General features: G+C 39.4%; 1 long non-coding RNA gene across 2 annotated transcripts in view; it reads left to right on the plus strand.

Moving 5' to 3' along the window:
• Positions 1 to 25,563, plus strand: part of LOC122766151 — a 238,698-nt gene that overhangs the window by 145,854 nt on the left and 67,281 nt on the right. Inside the window, exons 3-4 of one of the 2 annotated variants that reach the window (XR_006360039.1) lie at positions 4,658 to 4,732; positions 24,373 to 24,455. This is a non-coding gene — a long non-coding RNA (uncharacterized LOC122766151). Of the gene's footprint in view, positions 1 to 4,657; positions 4,733 to 23,651; positions 24,170 to 24,372; positions 24,456 to 25,563 lie in introns of those variants that run through there. The other variant, XR_006360040.1, reaches the window with a different exon arrangement.

Consider the following 25,563-nt stretch of genomic DNA (forward strand, 5'->3'; position numbering starts at 1 on the left):
CTCTTCCACTAATGGAGCTTTTCCACTATACAGTTCTAGCATGACTCGGCTCGGCTCGACTCATATTTGTTGCTTTTCCAATAGGGATAGTACCTGGTACCTGGTACCTGATGCTTTTTTTAGTACCTGCTCTGGTGAGGTTCCAAGCGAGCTGACCCGATACAACGTGTGACGTTGACAGACTGCCGGACACAGTCATGAGCATGGCATACGCAAACAATGTAGATCAGTTAAAAACACTTAAAAATCCTGAAAACCTGTGTTCATCTCCGACATTTAGCAAGGAAATGTATAAAAATCTCAATATTTAACAGAGGAGTCTGGTGTATATTTAGCAACGGCACTGCCAAAGGCCGCCGATTGTGAGCCGAATCAGAGTTTTTAGTGCACTCTGTTGCTGGTAGAAACTTATTCAAGCTACAGTGTGTAAATGTGCATGAATAAAAAGTAATAATCCAGTTTATGAAATAATAATCATCCAATTTCAGTTATTAAAAACTGTTCTGTGACATATGATTGCCATCAAGCTCATCAGATCTGGTGTCTGAGTCAATTTGATGGTCTAAATTTAAGTGAATAGTTGTTCAGATAAGCCACTGATGATCATCAAACCAAAAAAAAAAAAAATGCCATCATGCTATGGAGCACTGAGTGATACATTGGGGTTGACTGAATCTGTAAAATTAATAAACAACCTATAATTCAACATTATGGGTCAGACGGTGTTGGAGCTTTTCTCTGATTTCGGAATATTGTTTAGTTCTTTAAAGAGCTAGGCTGAAATTAAATATATACTACCCATAAGTATGTTTGTATGGGAGTGTTATCACTTTAAAATTGTATACATTTGGATTTAGTAGACTGACATTGACGCTGCCAATATAGTTCCTTGATGCACCGTTGGGGATTAGTGAAGGTTGGATTGGATGTCACTAATTCTTACACTTCGGACCTTTAATATAAAAAGAGTTACCCAATTTTCGTTAAAACCATGGATCAAAATGCTAAAAAAATACTGTGTAAAAACTAGAGATGCAACGAAAATTTAGCGACCGAAAATCGCCAAAAAAGGCATTTTCGGTTTTCCGCCGGAAGACTTTTATCACTGAACAGCGTTGTGCTGACACATGCAAAAACTGTCCCAAACTGTTAATGTATACAATTGCAATGCCTTGACTTTAGTGCGGTAAGTGCACACAGTCTCAGTCATAACAACAAAATTAGATTAAAAAAAAAAAAAAATGGTACAGAATTGGCATAATCATTTCTGTCTGTGTTTGGGTTTCAGTTTTCGGGCCAAGTGTTTTCTTATTGTCGGTTTTCGGTTTGGGCCAACAATTTTCATTTCGGTGCATCCCTAGTATAAACACTTACCAGCCACTGTATTCACCAGTTAGACCAGTTCAACTGCTGGTTGACACAAATGTCTCATCGGCCAATCACATGGCGGTGTCTGATCATCAAGCCTCAGGATGTGGAAGAAATGTGATTAAAGTGACTTTGAAAATGGCATGATTGTTGGTGCTCTGAGTATGTCAGAATCTTTATCAGGCGCCCTCAGTACCTAATAAAGTGGCTGGTTGATGCATAATGTGTTAAGAAGAAAAAAAAAATACCACCATTTAGTTTCTTATCGAATTTGTGTTTTGTGGCACGTGTTTTGTTTCCATATAACTGCACTGCCATCCTTTGGCCGTACTCTGAAATGATTGTTAGGAAACCAGTGGAGTTCCTCTATCACTTCCACGTTCTTGATTGATTCAAATAATTACCCACAACATTGCTCCACACTCTATTTTGCTGACCTCACATACCTGACATTACTGGAGAACATGCAGACAATCTTCAGCTCTGGGACTCTCCCACCTGTCCTTATAGGAGTGTGACACCGGCAGCTGAGTCCACCTCCTCCTCCTCCTCACACACACGCATCCTTAATCAAAGCTGGAAGATGCAGTCGGTGAATTCCGAATTTCAAGCACCTCTTTGCTCTGCCAGTGTCTCGACTTTGCCTGATTAAAATGATAGAGGGGCTGGAGAATGTTTGATCTCCAAATCAATTTACATTTAAGATTCAATTTTGCACCTGCAAGACTTTGATTTTTGGAAGTTCACGCCTTCCCCAGTCTTGGAGGGATGGAGATTAATCTACACCGGCTGTTGAAGGAAAGAAAATTCTTCTTTGCACTCTCTTACACCCAAATAAATCCGTACAGATGTTTCAAGTAGTGAGATACATGGATGTACTTTTTCATGACTGAAATTCTACCAATTTAATACTGTCTGATTATTATCCCTGACATTTACTGCTACCAGATGAAAACATGACAACTCACTACTAATTCTTCCTCACTGGTCAAAAACCCAAGTTTGGATTTTTCGTTAGTTTTCATTTTTATTTCGTTTTGACTTTTTGTTTTTAAAAAGAGTTTGTTTTAATTTGTTTTTAGAGTGGGTTTGCTCGTTTTTATTATTATTTTCTTTTTTGTAAATGCTCAGTTTTAGTTTAGTTTTTTGAGTAAGCATTTCCAAATTTAGGTTACCTGTTTTATATTATTGGTTATCTATTATTTTCCTATTTTCTTTGTTATTCTCACATTATTATCATGTTCCACCATTTTTCCTATATCAAAACGTTTGACTCATTCATCTTCTGCCCGCTTTATCCTTCACAGGAGGGTCACGTTGTTTCAGGTCATTCCTGCTAATTCCTTCTTTGCCGTCTTCGATTCTGGCGTCATTTCCAGGGGCACCGTGCTATGACATGCATGCTTGCATTTGTTTCAAAAGAAGCACTATTTATTATTTGTATTACATCATTTGGCTCCGTTGAAATATTCCTGCTTATTATGGAATATACACGTCATTTTATTTTGAAATGCCGGTCCAGATCAAGCACATTCCAACTAAGTTCTGTGGAGACAAAAGACAAAGTGGTGGGATACAAATCAATGTTGAAAGGCGAGGAGAGAGGAACAGCAGAAGCACCATTCTGAATCTCACCGAACATTCTAAATGTACAACTCCAGGGGGAAATATCTGTTTTAGTTCCTTCTCAATGATTTATTGATCCTAGAATTAAATTACGCAAGCCCCCTTTTCACCATTATACAGGCCAGCGACAGCAAGGCATGTTTGATGTTTGCATGTTTTTTTTTTTTAATTAAAATGTTTCTCTGGGGGGGAAAGAATCAAAAGCTGTGTTTGCCATAATATCTATTTTTAATCAATCTCATTGCTTCATGTTTGAATAAAAAAGATTAATATACTCAGAATAAAGGCAGATAAAGGTGATGCGATTTTCCGTCAGTCTTCCATTAACTGCGAACCTCATGTGAATTCATTAAGGGAGAACAAGTGCAATTAAAAAATAATTTTCTCGCGGAAAAAGTGGAGGTTGCCGTTGTATAAATCAGGGAAAAAGTAGTGCTTCTACCACGGTGAGCGATCTGTGATATTTAACTATGGTGGGGGTGTTTTAATAAATCCCTGAACCCTCTTTCAATTTGCGTATTCATTCCTGACTGAATAACCGTTTGTTTCAAAGATTATTCATTTCTATTGTCCCCAAATATAGAGTTTAATCACAAAATAATTTTTTCCCATTATAAAAATGCACCTTGCTGAATTGGCTTCGAATAAATGTATTTAGTTTTAGGACCTTGGATGAAGAAAACATGCTAATGACAAGAACTATGCAAAGTTTTTTTTGTTTTTTTTTGTTAGTTGCTCGGAAATAACAGTTTGGAACATGTATTTTTATTTCTTTCATTCCACACAAATTTGCAAAACCATTACCACTGAGATGAACTCATCAATACCAGCAGACTTCTCCTGGTGCTCATCCAAATCTAAATGTATTTGTTTTTAAATAAAGAAACATTAAATGTGTAACCTGGTGAGGTTTGAAAGATGCCCCTCATGGAGTGAAGATGCACTGAACTCAGTCAAAGATGCAGTGCTGTTTGTATCATGTCGTGTCGGGATGAGTAGCCCCATCTAGTGGCCAACCATTACTCACTGTGTGGTACAGGATGTAGCTAAACCCCTAAACCACTTTTGTCAGGTTAAAACTTCTCGTTCATCTAGTATAATATTAGTTACTGATCCAGGTCCAACGTTTGGTAGTTTTGTGTAAAGTATTTGAATTGTATATTTTGTGTTAGAAAAAGATGTGTATGTACTGCCTCCTCCAGCCACACCCCCAATAAAACCGAGCTGTGCGAACCAGAGCGTAGCTTGTCCATTCTGCCCAGCGACAGCGAATACTGTTTTCTGATTGGCTGACGGGTCACTAATTCGAGACCGTTGTGTGAATGAACTACGCAGAGCAATCTGCCTTCACATCATCCATTCATAGATTACTAATTTATGTGCGGTGAATGTCATGTGTGGCATTTGAGTGTGTGAACTTATTGAAATGCGTGTGTCTCACGCTGAATGCAGCGCTAAACTCCCTGCCCACTTTTTGTAGATTTTCAAAAGCAGGCATTGGGTGGAGTTAGCCTCAGACCAGGGGTTTATTAACTTTCTCTTTAAATTAAATTATTCTGACCTGAGGAATATTCTCAGTGTCTAGCAAATGTTGTGAGTATCTGGACTTGACCATCTCAATGAGAATGATAAGACTTTGTTTTTTGTTTTTTTTTCTTAACAGATGAAATCCACCCCCTGCCCTTTCCTTGTCTCCCCTGTCTTTGTACGACAGCGCCACCATCCCGCATCAATTATGGTAAGAGCGTTTCTTTTTCTTAAAGGCAACAGGCCTTCCATAATGGCATAAATAACCAAGACAGCCTCGGCTGAAGATGGCAAAAGGGATGTGTGTATGTCAAATATATACAGCACGGAGCCATAGTGTTTAAAACAGTTACTGCAGTTCCAATTTAAAACAATGTAAGCTGCCACAAACAGAAACAAGGAAGTGCACTCATAATTGGAGTGTGGTTTATTTTTGTAAAAGCGGCGACTGACAGTGAAAATGTGTCTGCGCTGAGTCATAGTGGAGAATTATCACATAAAAAGCAGAGAGATTAGAGAAAATGACGGATTGTAAAAACATTATATATGTTAAATATCCACTGACACAATGTATATAAGAGAGATAGAGAGAGACAGAGAGAGCAGGGGTTGGCCACCCTTGGCTGAATCTTAATTGCTTGACAAAATTGTCCACATTGGCATTCGTCTTAAACCTCCTCTCCACCTTTTGTCGTCTATATTTTACCACTTCTCAGTGCAAACCCTCGATTTTCTACTCCTCTGGTTGAGGCGTTGTTTTAGATGTTCAGTGAGGCTTTTTTAGGTTACGCACCATTCTGTATTTTCTTTTACAGCTCGCCCAACTGTTAAAAAGAAACCCAACTGTTGAAAAGCTCAAAGCTGTATTATTTGGGGCGGGGGGTGTGATGGTTGATTGTGCAACAGATCAAGACTCCAAACCAAAACACACAAAGAGTTTGTGGCCTGCAAATGAAACTTAAATTGGGAATCACATGGTATTTCAATTCAACATTATTACCTTAATGTCTGATGAGAGGTTTCATTTTAAGAAGCTGAGCAAACACCGGGTAAAACTGAGGATGAGCCGCTGTTGAAGTTGGAGCGTGACTGATCAGTTGAATATCCAACTTGAAACTATCCATCGATCTATCTTCTACCCTTTATCCTTCCCATTCACTGAAACTTTATGTGCTTTACTTCTGGTTAAAAGTCCAATTAGTTGACAGCATGTACTCACCTTTTCCACCGCAGTTGACAGTCGTTTTAGTCGTCTTTTAGTCACTGTTAGTGTTTTTCTATTTGTGGGTTGGGGATTTTCATTTCAGGACCTGGTTGGCACTTGATAGGCTTAAGTCTCTTTGAAACCACATAGTTCTATGTGTAGTTCTGTGTTAGAAAGATAAAAGTAAACAATGGTGTCTGAAATGCACACTGTCTGATTACTCAGTAGTTTAGACATGAGAAGAAAAGCAAACATTTAAGTGTGATTAATAATAAATAATAAAATCTATTGACAGCCCTACTGGATGCATTTCGATGTATTTCTCATCTGTTGCACATGAAAGTTTCTACCAAAACATAGTTGTATTCTGAAGAGACGGATATGTCTGAAATGGACTGAGGTGGGGATAAAGCTTGTTGTGGAGTTCCAAACGACCCCGCTGACCCTCTGTAAACCCATAGGAGATAGAAACAAATTGATGTGTTTCTGTATTGTGGGAAGCCGCACTGCAATGCTCTCTATAGGTGTTCTTTAAAAGTCAAGCCACTGTCAAAATCCCCTGCAACTAATGGCCAACAAGTAAGCACTCAACAGAGTGCAGACCTCCACCACCAAAGCCTAATAATCTCCCCAGTTAGCCATTAATTTCACAGACAAACATTGCACCGGGCAGATGACAGGAAAGGCTGCGGCGGCAGTAAGTAAGTGTGCAGTAAAATATTGAGCTACCATGCGTAACAGGTCAACGGTGACAAAAACACAAGGTCTACAAAATCAAACAGTTTGATGCGTGAACGTGCACAGAGAAGTCACACATTTGGAGGATAGTGGTGATACTAAAAGGAGCAAAAATCGATACTGTGTTTGTAACTCTATTGGACTCGAAAACTTTAGAAAACTTGGAAGTTTGCCTCAACGCTGGCACTGGATAGAGAAAATGATGCACGCTGGCCACTTTATTTACCGTTCCTACTCCTCATTCTGATGCTCAGTTTGAACTTCAGCTGTTTGGTTTGATCATGTCTGCATGACCGACTGCACTGAGTTGCTGCCATGCATCTAATAAAGTGCCCCAGCAAGTATAAATCAGGGGCTCATTATTCTCTCTTATTTTTATAATGTCAGAAAATGTTGATGAGTGTTTCCCAAACCTGGAAATGATGATGTTCTCAAATGTCTCGTTTTGTTTTAATGATTTCTTCGTTTTATGGAGCAAAGAAACCAGAAAATATATTTAAGATGCTGCAAAATCACAAAGCTTGTTTTAGTTCTCTAAAAAAAAAAAACACTCAAACCACTTAATCAATCATCAAAAGTGGTGATGATTAATTTAGTAATTGCATTCATTCACTAATCGCTGCAGCCCTATTGGGTATCACTGATGTAATTTGGTTGGTGCGTTTAGAAGTATGGTGTTCAGTGTCAAAGCAAGTCACCTTCAGATTCATTTTATCATCTTTCACTGACCAAAAGGCATTGAGTTGCTGCCATGTGACCGGCTCATCAGATAAAAGCATTGCACACTTGTACCTTAAAGCACCGTATTTATGAGTCAGACAGAGATACCACCAATGGGCAGGAACAGTGGAGAGAAAATGGAAGTTACAGAGGGGCCTTTTTTTTCCCCATTAAGACGACTATTCAACCATAAGCTTTGGCTGAGTAATACCACACAGTAGCGTTGTGACTCACACGACAGTATAAGCTTTTAGCAGGTGGTGTAAGACAGTCGCGTCCTTGTAACCACCAGACCACGTACACGTTTAATATTTTTAGAACATAAACATGGCTCACTATACATGCCTAGTGCAAGTTATAACACAGGGCTGGCTGTTAAATAGTCTCAACCAGTTTCTGTCAGTCTTTCAGTCTCAGATTTCTCATTTCTCTGTACATTTATGGCGCTTTTGCATGCTACAGTTCTAGCCAGGGTTCCTACGTAGTATGAAAACGTGTGAAATTTAATTTGAGTCATTTCCAGCTTTGGATAAGTATGGAAAAAGGGAAAAGAGTATGGAAAATAGTTTGTTGTTCTAAAGTAAGATATATTAATAGCACAAGTTTACTAACGCATCAAAGCCTACCTGTCGATGATATGAAACGAATCAAGCTGGCTGCAGTGATGAACGTGAGTCGCATTTAAACTTGTCGCCATGCAACACCATACAGCAAAAGGATCAGTTTTGGCATTAGATGTCACTTATTCCTGTACACTGGACATTTATCAAATTATTTATATACTTATATAATTATTCTCAGTCCAAATGAATACAATAAGCTGCTGGTAACAAATACATAAAACAGTTTATGTCCAGCGTTATTCAAATCCTGACATTTTGACTTCAGTGCGGTGCTCGACGCAACCTCATTTCCAAACAGAAACGTTCTGAGGAACATGAATATATAACATTTATCACATACACAAGACATTAACTGAAGTAGCAGTGCTTCCTCCTGCTGAAGCCCGTCTGCTTCGTGGTTTGACTCGTGCATTCAGAGATAGTCTTCTTCATACCTTGGTTGTAACAAATTGTTATTTGATTTCCTGTTTCTTTTCAATCATTTTAAATCATTCTGACCATTTTCCTCTGACCTCTGGCATCAACGAGAACATTTACCTCCAAGGAAACTGCCGCTCACTGAGTTTTTTCTCCTTTTCTGTCCGTTCTTAGTAAACCCTGAGATGGTTATGTCTGATTATGCTTTTAACCAATGGGGGGATTAACCAATAGGACTTTGATACCATGTATCAAAGTCACTTAAATTACTGTTCTTCCTCATTCTGACGCTTGGTTTGCACTTCAGCAGGTTGGGTTAGGGTTAGAAACACCGATCGCTGCCATGTGACTAGCTGCTTTTAGAGCATTGAGCACAGTACACGGTACATTTTCCAGTCTTTTACACATTAATATTTGATAGCTCTGGTGTTAAGTCAGATTTGAAGAAACAATCGGTTTACACAAACTCTACCCCAACAATGTGCTGTACATCACGTGACCCAGGCTTGAGTAGGACCATCAGTCTGAAGCTGTTTTCATTTCCTTTTCTGCTGACATAGGCAAAAATGGATTTCGTTTGGGAGAGAGAGAGAGAGTCAAGGATGAGAAGGAGTGTCAGTCTGCCAAGATCAATAGATGACTCAAATCCACTGCTGATGTTTCATTCTTCCCCATATCCGTTTTATGTATTCACCTTCTTCTTCTTCAGTCAAGTCTTTCTCCATTTGACGCTGTCAGGACGCCAGAAATAAATGCTGACTAACAGTTATTTGGGTGATTTAGGAATCTTTATTGGCACTTTATTTAAAGTCAAGACTTCTAACCACTGGAGAGGCATAACGTTAGGATGTCATCGACACCATACGATGGCAATACGTTTGATACTTTTCTGTAATTTGATGTTGAAGACACCAAAACATAGAGGTGTGGTGGAGAGCTGTGAGGAAGATTGACTCACCACCAGAGGGCAGGCTCTTGTATGGTCTATTAATGTAAATCTCTTTAGAAACCCTGGGATTATGGCTGTGCTTTGTTAAATGTTAGATTGGGGTTATTATGCATATTTAAATTCTCAAAAAGTGATGCCAAAGTCATCTGGAGTCGGTGTTAGAGCAGAGAGGTTGCATAGAGAACGAGAATAGCAAAGGCCAACGGACCGCAGTACCATTTTCTATATTCCCAACTGTTTTGATGCAAAGATAGAATTGAAGAAACGCTCTTATCAGTACTTTAGTAGTGACCAATAGCGGATGGCCTAGCACAGACATGGGCGAACTACGGCCCCCGGGGGCCATATAGGGCAAAAATGTCAAAATTATAAAGCATTGTATAAAGACCGCATTCATTTCAGTCGATCCTACTGACTGCCACACTCATGACACAATGACCTTAGCAGTGCTGTCGCTAAATACACTAGACTCCTCTTTATTATGAGATTTTAGATATTTCCTTTGCTAAATGTTGGAGAATAACGCACGTTTTCATGATTGTTAAGTCTTTTTAACTGATCTACAGTTCGGCAGCGTTCGGTTTTGATTCTTGTGCCTCTTCTTCGAGCTAGTGGAAACTAGCCGTATGTCACTTAAGCCACTACAATACACTACTATAATAATAATAACAACAACAGTAAGCCCATTATGCAGGGCCTAAAGAAACCACAGCACTTTACTTGAATGCCTAAATGCCTAATCTTTTTTTTTTGCAATAAACATTTCAATTTGTGAAAAAATCGTGCCAGAGAATCGTGATCTCAATTCTAAGCAAACAAATCGTGATTCACATTTTTCCCAGAGTCACGCAGCCCTAGTTGCGAGTAAAAAAGCAATTACCAAATACTGGCTTCAGCCAAATCCTCCCACCCTTTAGTATAATATGAATCTGAATATGTCTGGGTTGTACTGTGGACTGCACCCACTGTAACTGCCCTGACCCTCACCTGTTCCTTGTTTATATAAAAAAACAAAAAAACTTAAAAATAAAGTTAGCGGGGGGAAAAAGGAAGTGTTTTTATGTTTCTCGCCTTTTTGCCTCCTACACTGTCAGCATAAGGATGTGATTGTTTGTTTCTCTCTTGTATTTAGAAGGCTACATGCACCATATGTAGAGGAAAGAGTTTGAGCAAAACAAACAGATATTTTGCATGATCTCATATGATTCACATACTGTATGTCAACAATGAAGGTCATGGAAAGCTGATTGTCACTTTGATCCACGCCTACTGTAGAACAGACAACAATGTCACAAATATAGACTCGGGCTGTTGCTAGGCCTTCATTGTCATCGCGGATTGAAAGAGTTAGTATTCAGCTCAACACCCAAGGTGCGTGTGGGAGACATTAACAAAGCTTGATCTGATTTTCTGCAGGGAAACAACCATCATGAGCTTCATGCCTCCCCCACTGGACTATTCAGACTAATGTTGATGTTTTGACAAATGTGCAATAACAGCGTGTGTGCTTTTTTTCAAAATTGAAATTGAATTTGTATAGAGATGAGTGGAACAGGGGTGTCGGCGCAGCACAAATAACTTAACGCTGTCAGTCGCTTGTGGTGAGGCTGAATTCATTTGAATCTATTAAGAGTGAGCGAGGAGGAGAAAGGAGAGAGGCGGGAGGACCACACACACACAAACACACACACGCATTTTCAATCATTCTCATGTTTACACATAAAATGCTGATGTTATCGTTAGCTAATTTTCAGACTTGCACTAAAGTCGGCACGATGTTAGGGCAATGTCTGGATCAGACGGGCTGCGTGTCGGCATGCAAATGTACTTACGGACATTAGGGGCGGGCAATGATTCAGGTTAAAATTATATCGCAAAACTATTCATGTTGCTATTTCAATGAAAATGACAACGTCAAGCACAGCTATGTTAGAGAGCGTTTGTATACAGCAGCAGAGCAGTGGCGGGCAGGGGGACGAGAAGTATTTGTCCCATCAAACTGCTGAGCGACTTTTGAAACGTTTTTTTGAAACTTTTTGCGAGTGCTTCTTTGGGCTTTCCGTTCCTAGCCATCTGGCTTAACTCACGTGCTGTCGACTCTGTCTCGACACAATACAAATCACTTCCTGTGAGCATATACTGAAAAACCCAGAGCGAGTCACGTGGAGATTTAAATGTAACTGACATTTGTTTACATTTAAAGTGACACATTTAGCAAACACTGGCCAAATAAAAAGGCTTTCAATTTAAAGAGAAATTGATAATATGCATGTGGAAATATTATATCTACATTATATAAAACTCAGATATCTTGACTCAGATATTCATTACTTTATTATTGCAATATGGCTTTTTCTTATCACATAAAATTAATCAAATAATCAATATTATCATGAATAACATGATATAGCACAGCTCTACTGGAGCTGGGCAGCTCCATAGTTACATTTCTGAGAAATGATATAAATGATTGAGAACCCAGCAGAAACATTATCCCTTATTCACAGAGACCAAGCGTGTGAAGCATTCAGGTGTTCTCATGGTTGTATGTATACTTTTTCTGGCTGAACAGTGGCACTCTTTGTTTTATGTTTGTTTGTTGTTTGTTTTTTCCTCATTTCCTTTCTATGCCCATTAAATGTGCATCTCAGAGACAACACATCAGCTCATCTCCTAGATCTGTTCCAACATGTCACCTTTTCCCTTTCACTTGAAAGAGGAAATTAAATATTTCATTTGCCTTTTGAGTATTCACACTTACACATGAATAAACCATACATATGGCTGTACTGTTTTATATAGACACACAGTGGGGGTCTCACAATTCTCCAAATCCTCGATTCTATTTGATTTTCATTTGGTTTTCTTTCTCTTTTTGTTTCTCTCATTTAGCATTTATAGATTTATCTAGTTTAATCAAGGATCATTAGTTTTATGTCATGATTTTTAAATTCCCATTGCGATTGTCTCCAAGGTGTCATGAGTGATATAATGTCCATCATTTCATCAGTTTGCAATGTACTACACTAAGGCCTTATTGTCAAATTGCTAACAATATGAATATAAAAATAACGAGTCAATTGGAAAGAAGAGAAGTCATAGAGAGTCATGTAGCTCTGTGTTGCTCTGAGGGTCCAGCAATCTGTTGTTAAAGGAATACTTTAGCATTTAGCTTTGTATTATTAGTATAGGCGTAGTGTATCTTCATTCTTTTCTTTGATACGGGCCCAGCAGGGACACTTGGTCCTGTTAGCATAACAATTAGCAAAGATGGCGGACACTGTTTACATTCTGGGAATGAGGTCTTGTCCCCGAGTGGGTCTAAAAAGGGCGTTTCAACGTCACACTATGGGTGTGGTTAAATACTCGATTCCGTCTTTGCTTTCGAAGGTCGTTATTGTGACGTCGTTTTGATCAAGACTCGATTTACAATCGAGATCGTGACACCACTGCTGAAGCCAAAACATACAGTTGAAAGGAAATTGATAAAAAAAAAATGAATACATCTTGATAGTTATCGTGTGGAGGATGAGCAGGCAAAATAAGTGGAATGCAATCACGAGCAGTGGAAGGTGAACTTTAAATTTACCACACAGGCCCCCTCTCGCACAGATGGTTTTATCGAAGCGGTTGCATCATAATCCAGCGAATGGATTATAGAGATTAAGTTCCAATTGTGGAGCTAAAAACAGACCGCACAGCATCCCTCCTGACAAGTGTGTGCTCCTGTGAGGGAGATTGAAAATCCGTGCCCCAGTTTTGGATTGTTATCAAATTTACACAAGCCTAGCTAACAAAATTCAAGCTTTATTTATCACTTCTCCTCGGTTTTCGGATAAGACCCGATGGATTTAATCTTCCGACCTTGTCTCCAAGTGTGTATACATGATGTTAGAAACAATTGATTTATTGTGTTAGTCCAACTAAAACCAGACATGTGAACATGTTAGTCCAACTTTAAAGTGTACTAAATCAAATGTTTATAAAGTTTGGAGTTGAATTACTACTGCATTTATATTAATATGTTCTCTTGGATTCAGGGGTCAGTGTATTTGGCGTTCAACAGATTTTTGTTTTGATATAATAAATAAAACAGAATGAGACAAGTTTTTTAGCAATTACTATTTAGAAACGGAAAATGAAAAAGCATTTTTTGTTTTGACCATTGAAAACAGAAAACAGTAAAAGAATCTATTTTCATTTGTGCATATAATGTGCACATAAATGGAAAACGGAAAATAAAATAAGTGTGTGAAAGCGCACAGTTTCCAGCCGGGGCTTTGACCTCAGTATAATAGAAGAAGCTGGTAAAAAGAAGATGAAGACAACAGCAAAGGAAAGCATGGAGAAATTCATAGACATAGTCTTCAGGGTCCTCTCTAAAGCCAACCAGCAAATAAGAATATATTGAAAAGACACTGGAGGCTTCTCTACTGTTTGTAAAAAGATTTCACTTTGAATGGAAGTTTATGGAAAAATGAGTTTCTCCTCTCACTTGATTTAAAATATCAGAGTTCATGGTGTCAGTCGTTACTTTTCAGGATGTCAATTTTGTTCCATTATGGAGGAAACTAGATGCTAAAGCATTGCAAATATGAAAGGACACCTGGGTTGCAGGTGACACCTCTGAACTTCTGTTTGCAAAACATCAACATGGCGCTGGCCAAATCGCAATTCTTGATGCTTCAAAATGGGAATTCAGATTCAGGGTGATGTTATGACTGGTTATCTCTTGGTCAGGTTAGATGGTAAAGGCACTTGAAATGCTACCAACAAAAGTTGTTTTGGCCTGTGATGGAGTAGCTCATCCAGTAAACGTTACTAATAAGTTGGCATATCGCGACCTAGCAAACTGGAGGCAGAAACACTACTTAACTTGGAAAGTAGTCCAGTAAAGTGCCGTGGTCATACGACGTAGCTTGTTTTAAATGTGCATGGAAACATTGTGGAAACAGGCATATTACTAGACATGTAAAATATACAGGATTAGAGCCAGTGGCTAATTTCCATCTTCAGTGCCCTTGGGAGGTTGATGGTAACACAAAACAGCAATGTAAAATAACAAAGACAACAACAAATACTGTAAGCAGTAAAGATTATTAGCTATGGCCTTATCAAATTAATCATTGAAAAATATTGTATTTTATTGTTTGAAAATACATGTGTTCTTTGCGCTCCTTCGCTTTTTCTTTGCGTTTTCTCACTTCTTCTTCCAGACAGACAGCGACAGTCTGTGACGACTTCCAATTTATTGGACTGTCGCTCAGTAGCCTGTCTTATTCCAGACTGCATCTCAATCTTATTTGAGATTGAGTATGAGTCTGGAAAGGGTGTAGTCACCTCGCATTTGCAATCTGATTAACAGATATAGATCGAAATGCCTCTTTACACAATTGGATAGACCTACAACCAATCAGACTAATTATCCAGATGACGTATGCAGAGCGACGAAAAACTTCGTGTGGGGAGCTTCGTGGAGGAAGTCAGCAGACAAGCAACGGCCAAGTTGAAAAACAGCTGCTCATCAGTAGCCGCCATGTTGGACGTACTCAAAGACTGCTAGACGTGGCTTATCTGTCGTCATCTCGTTAAGCCCACCTCTAGCACGCCAGGAGTTTGTGATTGGTTCCCTGTTTAGGAGATTCTGAAGTTGGCAGACGTGTCTCCAGAGCGAGGTCAAATTGCCGGCAGAGATATGGAAACGTACCGTTTGGTTCACACATGACCTGCACTGGCCAGAACTACTGTCAACATAAGCTTCGTCTCTCCCAACCACAGATGTTTTCTGTAACAGACACACACCAAGAGCCACAGTTGAGCTCAAGCTGCCAGAATTTGACCATGGATCATAGACGCAATGGCTGGTCTAGAGTGAAACACTGAAATCTTGCTCCTGTCATAAAAAGTGACAGGTCCCTTTTGTGCGAGGGCGATAGGAGTACCAAAAAAAAACCAAAACAACTTTGACTCTATCAGTAGGACACAGGGGTCCATGTGTGCGGCGAGCTGTCTGTTTGACGGCGCTCGGGGTGCCCCGCACGACCCTGGATCCACGCGCTCTGCACAGAGTTGTCACTCTGATGCACCAGCGAGTCCTCATGAAAACGATGGCCGCTGCAACATTACCATGTTTTTCATCAGATGCGGTTCAGCTCCCATGATTTGCGGAATATGTTCAGTGGAGTGCGTGGGCGGTGGACAAGGTCGGACATTGTGATGAAAGCAAACGCAGCAGCTCCTGGGTCTGTGAGCGCTGACTGAACATTGTCATCTTCATATGAACGAATGCGACAGCCGTCAAAAGTTTCTATAAAGAAAACCTGCTGAGTGAATCCTCTCTCTGACAGATTAACATCGTAATCTGTAATCAGTTGTGACTTAAAGGATACTAGTACTATGGAAAAAATACAATTTAAAAGGGAGTTTTTGTGATTAAAACTAATTTGGTCTTTCTCACTCTGAATTAACAAGATGACTTTAGCAACCGAAAAGATTTCAACTGATAATAATACTGATAACAATTATTGTGTTTTTCCCCATGGAAAACATAATTATGGAATTGTCTTTTCTGAATTAATGAGATGTTTATTTTTCTGAATTAACTAAATTATGTTCCCTGAAATGAGAAATCTGCTGTTTGTCTTAATTAACGTTTTATTTTGTTTTATAGAAGCAAACATGTCCCAATTCTTTTAGTTTCATTCACTTTCTCTTCACTTTTTACATTGTTTTGGATTTGAGATAGAGTTACACACTTAATTGATTCATTTGGTTTTCGGCAATCAATAACTTGCAAATGAAAAGTCGTCGCAACACAAACAAAGAGAAGCCTCAAATGCGACTACGTTGTTTCCATTAAACTCAGCTCTCGAGAAAGGAGTAGAAGTTTCTCTTGTTTTCATAATATCCTGTTCATTCAAAAAAAAAAGGTAAATAAATTTTATTTTTGGGAAAAACAATGCACTACACACGCAGATCACTGTATTGGTCTAAACGCAAACCAGTCTTTTCTCTCACTAAAGACTCAATAAAAGACTTAATGTATAATCTTTAAATTAGTGTCTTGTTACCCTACTTCTTAAATCCAGATTATTTGCCTCAAGCACTTAAAGCATCACCTTACATTACGCAAAGATACTGTATTTGAGAGCTGAAACAATTCATTATTCAACTATTAACTATTATATTAATAAAACTATTAATTATTAACTATTTTGATAACCGATTAATCAGTTTGAAGCTAATTTCATGATTAAAACAAGATTTCCAATTGTTTAAGCTTCTTAAGTGTGTGTATTTTCTTCATTTCTTTGCTCTGTATAACAAAGAAATCATTAGAAGTTAATCATTTTGGTTTGTTGACAAAACAAGATATTTGAGAACATCATCATTTCCAGGTTTGGAACACCGATCAACATTTTTTAAGGTTTTCTGATATTTTATGGACCAAACAATTCCTCGAGAAAATAATTGACAGATTAATCAGTTATGAAAGCAATCGTTAGTTGCAGCTCTACTGTATTCATTTTCATATTATATCACCTCAAAAGCTTGCTCACTTTTGTGTGTGTGTGAAAACACAGTGACATGTTGGCATTTCTGAAAAGATTCACGAGAATTTCTCTAGTCAGTGACTGGAGTAGATTTGTCTCTAATTTAGAAAGAGAATTGAATCTGATCAAATCCATTTGTCGCATAATGAAAAGTATCTTCACCTGTCAGGGACAGATGCACACACCCTAACCATTACAGTATATACAGTTGGTGGATATGGATAGAAAAAGAAAAATATTGGTAAAGAAACAGCACGGCGGGGGCGGGGGGAATAAAAATCATAAAATCTCCTATGAAAATGTTCCCACCTCTTGGTGCTGCGGTATGCACTGTCAGTTTCTTCACCCGGGGACTGCGGAACACTTAACTCCGTGCTGTCGTGATTTCTCCAATTACGGGTGACAGTTTCCAATCTGCGTGGGAGGTGGATCACCTCTGAAAGTGCCAGGCAGAATACGAAGCACACCACAACATTAATAATTCACCGCAGGTACATTCATATTCAGTCTGAGCGCTGCAGTTTTGGGGCCCATTAGTGATAAAGGCGAAAAATTTGCTCCCTTATACCTTTCAGTTTGATGTTCAGTCACAGGTGTAAAGCCCACATGTTTGATTTTGTCGAAGCTTCTATTCCATTGCCTCGCGCCATGGAAATCAACTTAGGGAATGTTCATAAAGTCAGGTACTCTGAGGTAACCTTAAGTTTGACAATAATTGGCCTGAGCACCTTTTGTTTCTCCAGATATTACCATTATTAGTCATAGTGGACATATTAGTATCAGTGGTAGTACTAGTATTACACGGAAAGACCAATTTCTCATGCATAAAGATGCAGCTTCCTTGCTTACAATTTTAAAAATTCCTTTCACACATACAGTACGTGCTATAGTTTTGCAACTTGCACCAAAGTTTAGGCTCGATACTGAAGAAACTTTTGTACACTTCACTGTGGTCCATCGCACTGTTTTTGTTCAAAAACTATGAGACAAACGAAACCTGTACCCGGTCCCCCATAGTTCTGGTTCCATTGTTACCAGACTTGCTTTAGAGCACTTACAGACTGTCCTACACAAACCATCTACACCAGGGCTGTCAAATTCAAAATCTAGTCTGGTCAAGAGAAAAAGTGAAAAAAAACAACCCATAATTTCCCTTCGTTTGAAAAAATAAAGATATTTATGATGGTATTTCACAGAATTTTAAAGTAAAAGTGTTTGATTGGATATGAAATGATGTCAGTCAGTCATCATCTAACCGCTTTATCCTCCACCAGAGGGTCGCGGGGGGTGCTGTGCCAATCTCAGCTACATCGGGCGATAGGCGGGGTACACCCTGGACAGTTCGCCAGTCCATCGCAGGGCCAAACACAACTAGAGACAAACAACCATTCACTCTCACACTCACTCCTACGGTCAATTTAGAGTGTCCAATTTACCTAATCCCCACATTGCATGTTTTTGGACTGTGGGAGGAAGCCGGAGAACCCGGAGAGAACCCACGCACACACGGGGAGAACATGCAAACTCCATGCAGAAAGGCCCTTGTTCCAACCGGGGCTCGAACCCGGGTCTTCTCGCTGCAAGGCGAGAGTGCTAACCACTACACCACCGTTTTGCCCTGAAATGATGTAGATAATGGAAATTTTAACACAACAAATATCGGTATCGGCCATGAGAAGCAGGAAATGATCAGTTATCGGTATTGGTTGAAATTTTTCATATCGTGCATCACAGCCTACAGTGAATGAAAATGTTTCACTTTAAACATTATTGCTAAAAAATAATGACTAAGAATTAAAAATGTGTTTAAAATTAGTTAAAGTTAGATTTGTACTCCAAGTGAAAATGGCTGAGATCCCATTGCAGTTTGTGGTGTTTTTCTAATCGTCCTGTGACACAAAAACTTAAGTTGCATGGAAGTTTTTTTTAAAAAAAAGAATAGTTTAAAACACTCACTGAAGCAAATTGTCCATTGTTAGTGATCAGTGCTATAGCCTCCCCGTCAGACCGCAGCAGCAGTGCTTGGCAAGCACACAGTGTTCCCGGCCAACTGTCGGGGCTCTGAACACTACAACACACACACAGCTTTTCCTTGAAATAACAGCACACCTCTCTTCTACAGAGGAGCAAAATAAATTGAGATGAAACAATGTAGAGAAAGCATGAAAAATGGATTGCGTGTGGGAACCGGGAACGGCGTAGAAAAAGAATGGCGCTCACGAAGTCTAGACAAGTTTTAAACATCTCCAATTTCAGAGTTGAATCACAGAACAACAACTGACTTTTGACCTGGGAGTTAAGCCGGGATTTAAGGAAGCCTCGATTTGCTGGGATTGGCAGGTTTGCAAATGTGCACGTGGGTGTTAGCAGTTACAAAGCGGAAAGGCCTTTGCACATTAAAGCGGTACGTGAATCAATGGTATTGAATTGCAAATGGTTCGGAGGTGAATTCCAGTGCGCGCTCTCTATTCACGCCAATCACGGCACAATTGTGTGGATGAATAAAAAGAAATAAAATTGCGTCACAGGAAGAAGTGGGTGGCGTTAGCATTTACTGTAGCCGTGATGAGCCGGTGCTCAGTCATTTCACTGAATAAAAGGAGAAAGGGAAGGAACACAATCAACACTGGAGAAGAAATATCAACCAAGAAGATATTTTTGATGTACAACTAAATCTTGTGAGAAGCACACGCAGCAGAGCATAAATACCCGACCTAAATTGGGTGTAGACAAACATCCAGAAATGATTGTTGTTTAAAGTAAAATACGAATACGGTGGCTTTCCTTAATGGCTTCTCCACAAGTGAAAATATACATTTCTGTGAGTTTTATTTATTTACTTAATTTTTCTTCAGTAAATTTTGTATATATACAGTATATTGTGTAGATTTTTTTGTCCTTGCCTTGGAAATAGAGATTTAATTGGTGTTGTAGAGCAGAGCTTCCCCAACTTAGATAATTTGCCCACGTCCACATTTTATTCACTATAATGCATCTCAATATTGATCAAAATAATTGAATACCATTTTGTTCATAACTGGAGTAGGGCTTTGTTGAGCTTACATTAAAAACATTTTTTGAATAGAGTGAGGTATTAAATTAAGGAAAGTGAATAATTAATGTTTTCGTTTTTTTTACACAGTGTTGGAAAAACAAAACGCCAATTAGATGTGTTAAACTAAATGAAAGTCTCTCATGTTTAAATACAAGTAGAAGTCACTGCCAGTGAGTTTATTGGCATTTTTAATTACAGCCAAGTAAGATGTGTTTCTGGTGCCCAGTTTTATTGATGTGCGCAATGTTCCCGGCTCCTTTATTAAGGCTTATTTTTAATGGCACGTGAAGAATTATATGTGATGTATTTCCCATCCACTTCACACAGAAGGTGAATTTAACGTGGGCTCCTCAAAAGTGTGTTTCAGTGCTATGTCAATCCCAAGGCCAATAAACCACAAAGCTCCCTCACAACTGCCTCTCACTGTGCTCTTTTTTTTTTCCCCCCCGACACAATGCCAAGACCAAACAACTCCTGTGATTTCCTCATTTATCAAACAGAGGCGAGGCAACATTTCACCACCCCAAGTCACAGATAAGTGAATTCTGAAACCTTTTTTCTTTTCTTTTTTTTCCTGTGAACAAACAGAATAAGTCACTCAATCTGCTCCAATTTCATCTCAATAGAATCATAAAGCAACACCGAGGTGGGAATGTTAACACAGTTGGACTGGGAAGGAAGCATTTCTCACACCAGTTACTAAACCACAGTTTTGTTTTTACTAACTTTAAGCTTTTACAGGGCATTTTATGAAGGGAAAAAAAATATTATTTTCAATAAAAAAAGCTGTAAAGGTGTTTTAAGGACCATTGTGTTGGATTTATTGGCATTGCATTGTGTTCACAGTAAAATGTGATTTAAATCTGTTCACATATAAAGTCAGTGCAAAGATGTGTCGCTTGCAGTGTGATGGACGCGATGCAATAAAGATGTTATTGCATCCATAGCATAGCAATACTATATGCTAATGGGTTTTACTGCTAAAATAGGCCGGAAAAAACAAGTTAATTAAAAAAAAACATTATTTGTAATTATAATTTTACAGCATTTAATTAGACATTATATCAGTTCTGCCACTAGGGGTCTTTCAATCAAAACAATAACAGAGGATTTTCATGATGTCAGGAATAGAACCCTGCTCAAGGGGCCCGACTCTGATCCCACTCCCACGTCCCGCCGCAAACAACTTAAATACAAAAGATTAGAGATGGGAAACTGAAAACAAGGGGAAAGGCAATTTACTGGACTGAGTTTAAACTCATTACAACCCTTGACGACGAGCCAACCTGCGATAGGCAGGTCAAACCTAGTATTGAATGGACTAGAGCTCAGATAAGGTCAGAGGTCAACAACTGCACCTGTGCATCAGGTATCAGTCGTATATTTTTTAACTTTAATCCATTTAACAAAATAGCCCAATACCATGCTGAAACCCCCTAATGAACCAATTTTAATGTCGTCAAGATCAACAGCCTGCATGTTGTTATGGGGGGTTTAAAAAAAAGTCGGACTTGATTCAGGCCCTGAACATTACGACACGCGATCGACGACATCATTAAAAGGCGACCAAAATGAAATGGTTGTTTTCCTTTTTAAATGAACCAGAATTTGCTTTTAATGGGGGAAAAAAAAAAATCTTTATTTTCCCATTAAAAAAAGTATGTTCTGCTACTGTAATGCTCATGTATTAATTTGGCATTTGACCTTCATGATGTTGTTAATTAGCAAAACCACGAAGATAAGAGAAAGTAATTAATATATTCTCATTTTTTTAATGTGGAGCTTAATCTCATACACAGATCTGCAGAGAAATGGGTTCTAAACAGCCGTGCTGTTGTATTCCTTGAATTCTTATCAACAGCCTCACTATGATCACAAAAAAAACCACGATATTTTGGGAACTTTGTGATATCCAGCTCACCAACTTTCTTCTTGCACAGTGCATGTAGCACTTAGCTTTCCCACTGTGTGAGGGTAAATACAGCGAAGACGTGCCACACTGAGATGTTTCAGAGTGTGCAGACTTGTAAAAAGAATCATTACTAAGTTTAAAGGAAAGTGATGACATTCGCCTGTCAGCAGGTGAGTGTGCGCACCGTGAAAGTCATACGACCTTTTCACACAAAGCCCTGCTCCCCACTTAGGGAGGAAGTGAAAAGGTTGAAAAAAAAATTGCAAGGGGAAGAAAAAATATTTCATTTAAGATTATGAACTCCGTATCAATGGTGGCTGCATAGCGACACCAGATTCTTAATAACACGAATATCTTCAAAAGTACTCGGCAAATCGCTGCACATTTACATTTCAAAAGGAGAAAAATTGCTTTCATTTCACTTACTCAGTATTTCCCGCACCTTTAAAGGTGACTTTTATATCCGAAAGTGTGTTTTTAAGAGTTTATCTTTTAGTGGGGTTGTCATAGAGTGATGTCACGTCAGCGCTTGGGCCCGATCTGGAAATGTCCTTGGGATTTGTTTTCGCTCAGGGACAGGCGTGAGTACACGTTTTCCTTTTTCATATTTGTCTAGTTGTTTGTGTTTGTGTTCTTTGTTTGACAGCATTTGTTATACTAATCAGAATTTGCTTTTTTATAGGAATAGGGATAGGTCACCTAAAAGTAAATAAAAAAATCACTCATCTTCTTGCCACTATAACGCCACTATTCTGAGTCTACAAAACACATTGAAGGGGAATTCTGATATTTTTTGTTTATGTGTGTACGTGAATAGTACTAACTAATCAGTGCTAATCTGAAACCTATAAAAGGTGCACAGGTGACCGTCACTACTCACTCTGTGACTGGCAAGTGCAGTCGGCACCACAAAACTGAGCGTGTCCTAGGGTTAATAGGGTTTGGAACCTTCAGGTCTAAAATGGCAGTTGTCTTGCAACTGGCGGATGAGAGCAGCACCAGGCGGGCTGGCGTGGTTTAAGGCGGACCTTGACTGGTATCAAATCTTTCGGCTACTCGCTGCAAGCACCCCAACCAGAACCGGCACGTCCACCCAGGTGCCCAAAGTGCGTGGGTCTCAGTCCCGCAACCTGCGACAAACTCACGCGAAGGCTTTTTGTGTCAGAACCAACGAGCCTGTGCACAAATTGCGTATTTTCTGGTACCAGGTACAGAGTGCCGTCACAGGAAGAGACGTCCCACACACAAATCAAGCCGAACTTTAGATCAGTTCAAACTACTTAAGAATCGTAAAAATGTGGATTAATCTCCAACAACTACCAGGAGTCTGTTGTATTTTGGGACAGAACTGCTGATCGCGAGTGGCATTACAGACCCTGCCACTGTGTTTCAGTCGGAGTCTGTGCTCCGGTCATGGTGGAAGTACTGAACAATTATTTTTAATTAACTGTTTCTAGTCATTTGATTCAGTTACACCGAAAACAACCGCTTTACAAGTCACTAGTCGCCAACGTTGAGTAGGTACTTGTTTTGTAGTGGAGATGCAACCTAAACCGTGCCATGTTGTGGCGAGGCGAGGCAAGTAGAGGTTGCGACCTAATCCAATCCAATTGAAATATAATAGTGATTATTTCTTACAGTAACAGTCAAAGTTGTAAATTGTACATGGTGCTTAGTGACGTGATTGATGCCAAGTTGATTCAAGTAAGTCAAAAAAAGAGATAAAAGCAGGAGGAAGTGAAAACCTTCAATATATTCATATTGCTCTGCCCCTATACTCTAATTCTACATAAAAACTGTGTCTTTTACCCGCTGTTTATAGGCGTATATCTTCTACAGTACCTAACGGCTGCATTCATGTTCACCGCTCACAACCTCTCGTGCAAAGGGTGTGAGAAGAGATCAGCATGAACTTGCGATAGCTGCGTGCCAATGTTTACATGTAACCAGGGAACACACACACACACACACACACACAACTGAGAGAGCTGTTTGAATTTCAGAGCTGACAAAATCACTCGTTATTTGCTGTAATTTTAGCCGCCCTCTCTCTATCTAGGGTGTGTTTTGCAAGCTCCAGATGCATGTAAATGCTGTGTCCTGGGTGCAGGAAAATGGCACTTTAGCCTCCCCTGGCTAGCTGGCTAAAATGGACTTGAAAACATGGTGTGAATTAGAAGTTTTCACTCAAATTAACCTGGTTCTAACATCAGCGCTTATTACATTTGATTATGTGGGCTCCCTGTGCTTTTGCCCACCGCCACCCTTGAATTTGCAGCACTTTCAAGTAGCATCACGCTTTTTTGCACACACCTCCTGTGCTGAAGGGGTTGAAGGAGGTGTAAGAAAAAAAAAAAAATGAGAAAAGTGAATTTATTTCAAAGAGTAATTAATCATCTTAATCACACAGATGCAATCCTCCACTTTGGTATTTTGCTTCAAACACCACGAGCTGTTCATCAAAGCCAGCCATGTAGGTAATAACTTCCGCTGCGCATTCACACCCTTCTTAAATTTGCATTTAGATCGCAAGATGATCCCAAGCAAGCCTTTCATAATGTCCATTCATCCTTTTTTTTTTTTTTTGTAAAGCTGAAGCCATGCGGTATGGCATGCTATATGGATGCATAGTATGTGTCAATTGATTTGTCCTGACTATTGCCTGCTTTGTCTTCTGTAGAATGGCTGTCGTGCCTGAAGGGGGCAGGAAGAAAGCGAGATTCACAGCGATGATCTAAAAACACAAAAACAAGACTAACAAAGGTAAGAGTCTGCTCATTAAGAAAGTGTTACTAAAACAAATAAGGACACGTTCACCATAAAGAGCAGCAAGCAGCTGCTTAGAGCAGGCAGTCAACTGGGAAATCACCGCTTTTAATTTCATCTCCGCCAGTTAAACGCGTGTGCTTCACTTCCTCCTTCCTCCCGGTGCTCGCACAGTCTCACGCTGGGGATCCCACGCCGTTGTAGGTCGGTGGAGAAGGTCGCAGTCGTGGGTCTGTGCCAGCACACTGATTGTGCCGAGGTGTTGTGTGAAAATAGAGTAGTGTGTGGCTGTTGGTGAACGGGCCTGATGACACTTGAAGCGGATGGTTCCTTTTACTTCGAAATGACATTTATGGAGATCGTTCTGCGGGGTTTATCTGCGACGGCCTGCGCGGGTGTCAATCGAACTTTATTTGTTTGAGCCACTTTCATGCAGGTTAGTGCAATAGAAAGGGCTTTACAGATGATTACCATATAAAGCCCTATTCGGACAGGATTAGTTTTACATGAGGAGGTGGGGGAAAGTAATTATTACCAGAGCTTCTCAGTGATTTTAGTCCCGTCAGAATGTGCCATGTCAGTAATCATTACCGGACTATATCTCGTGCCAATAGACCAGCCGTAAATATGTGCAAATATTCGGTCATCGGTCGTCATTGCTGTGTTGGAGGACTGGCGTCATGTGATTCTGTAGACCAACACTTCGACGACATTGAACGACTATAAGCATTTCAGTTTATGCCTCCACTGCAGATGTGCGAGTCGGCCATCTAAAATATTAAATTCACAAGTACACAATGCCAGGCGTCTGGACTACGACCCTAAAAATGAACTGATAATAACCATCTTTACATTCTGTTCCATATGCAGTCATTGTGAATAAAGGACAATGTTTTTCAAGTACATTTATTTGCTGTCAGTCTCCCATGCTGACCTGTGCTGGTTCATAAATCAATTACCATATGAATCAATTTGCATCATATTATCTAGTGCGAGACACTTCACCCTCCTACTTCATTACATCAACGAGCCTTTGTTTGTTTCTATCAGGCAGAATCAGCCCTGGCTTTGTTTGCGTAATTCTACTTCTGCTAAATAACTGTCT

Source organism: Solea senegalensis, linkage group LG3, assembly GCF_019176455.1.
Source record: "Solea senegalensis isolate Sse05_10M linkage group LG3, IFAPA_SoseM_1, whole genome shotgun sequence".
NCBI classification, from domain to species: Eukaryota; Metazoa; Chordata; class Actinopteri; order Pleuronectiformes; family Soleidae; genus Solea; species Solea senegalensis.